General features: G+C 40.8%; 1 non-coding gene across 1 annotated transcript; it reads right to left on the reverse strand.

The window, feature by feature from the left end:
• Positions 1-1,351: 1,351 nt before the first annotated feature.
• LOC133067479 (U6 spliceosomal RNA) lies at positions 1,352-1,459 on the reverse strand. Its single transcript, XR_009695271.1, has one exon. It is a non-coding gene; the product is annotated as a U6 spliceosomal RNA (small nuclear RNA).
• Between the last annotated feature and the right edge of the window lie 309 nt (positions 1,460-1,768).

Genomic DNA, 1,768 nt, shown 5'->3' on the forward strand with positions numbered 1-1,768 from the left:
GGATAAAAGAAAGCTGACGATAGGATCAGTGATTCATCACAGATAATTATTGAGAAACTAACCATGGAGACCAAGGACAGAGGTGGAGGATTCAGTGGGGGAGGGGCGATACAGAGGGAGGGAAGGATCTAAGTGTTTATTTTTTTTTTTTTTCTCTTTTGTTTCTCTTTATTTTTTTCCATTTAATTTTATTAGCTGAAGGCTAATTACTTTACAATATTGTAGTGGTTTTTGCCATACATTGACATGAATCAGCCATGGATTTACATGTGTTCCCCTTCCTGATCCCCCCTCCCGCCTCCCTCTCCATCCCATCCCTCAGGGTCTTCCCACTGCACCAGCCCTGAGCACTTGTCTCATGCATACAACCTGGGCTGGTGATCTGTTTCACCCTTGATAGTATACTTGTTTCAATGCTATTCTCTCAGAACATCCCACCCTCACCTTCTCCCACAGAGTCTAAAAGTCTGTTTTGTACATCTGTGTCTCTTTTTCTGTTTTGCATATAGGGTTATCATTACCATCTTTCTAAATTCCATATATATGCGTTAGTATACTGTATTGGTCTTTATCTTTCTGGCTTACTTCACTCTGTATAATGGGCTCCAGTTTCATCCATCTCATTAGAATTCAAATGAATTCTTTTTAATGGCTGAATAACATTCCATTGTGTATATGTACCATAATTTTCTCATCCATTTGTCTGCTGATGGGCATCTAGGTTGCTTCCATGTCCTGGCTATTATAAACAGTGCTGCAATGAACATTGGGGTGCACGTGTCTCTTTCAGATCTGGTTTCCTCGGTGTGTATGCCCAGAAGTGGGATTGCTGGGTCATATGCCAGTTCTAATTCCAGTTTTTTAAGAAATCTCCACACTGTTCTCCATAGCGGCTGTACTAGTTTGCATTCCCACCAACAGTGTAAGAGGGTTCCCTTTTCTCCACACCCTCTCCAGCATTTATTGCTTGTAGACTTTTGGATAGCAGCCATCCTGACTGGTGTGTAATGGTACCTCATTGAGGTTTTGATTTGCATTTCTCTGATAATGAGTGATGTTGAGCATCTTTTCATGTGTTTGTTAGAACATCTGTATGTCTTCTTTGGAGAAATGTCTGTTTAGATCTTTGGCCCATTTTTTGATTGGGTCATTTATTTTTCAGGAATTGAGCTTCAGGAGTTGCTTGTATATTTTTGAGATTAATCCTTTGTCTGTTTCTTCATTTGCTATTATTTTCTCCCATTCTGAAGGCTGTCTTTTCACCTTGCTTATAGTTCCCTTTGTTGTGCAAAAGCTTTTAAGTTTCATTAGGTCCCATTTGTTTATTTTTGCTTTTATTTCCAATATTCTGAAAAATATGGAACGCTTCACGTTATTTGCGTGTCATCCTTGCGCAGGGGCCATGCTAATCTTCTCTGCATCGTTCCAATTTTAGTACATGTGCTGCGGAAGCGAGCACCGGACCTAAGTGTTTAAAAGGGAGACTATGGTAAATGCTGAAGACTAGTCCATTTAACATCTTTCTCAGGGGATTCTTCCTGAGCATAAGGTGAGGCAGGAGGCAAACGTTTGGAGCCAGTCTATGTCATAAGGAAAAGTCATGACAAGATACGGTTTCCTTTTACGGCTATGATTCCCCTACAGGTAGATGGGGGTGCTTTAGACCTAGTGAGGCTAGACTTAAGCAAGGCACTTGACAAAGTCTAAGTTCTGTCCTTGTAATCAAGTCAGGGAAAAAGCAGCAGCAGTGGCAAAAGCTAATCCTTAG

Source organism: Dama dama, chromosome 12, assembly GCF_033118175.1.
Source record: "Dama dama isolate Ldn47 chromosome 12, ASM3311817v1, whole genome shotgun sequence".
In the NCBI taxonomy this organism is placed as follows: domain Eukaryota; kingdom Metazoa; phylum Chordata; class Mammalia; order Artiodactyla; family Cervidae; genus Dama; species Dama dama.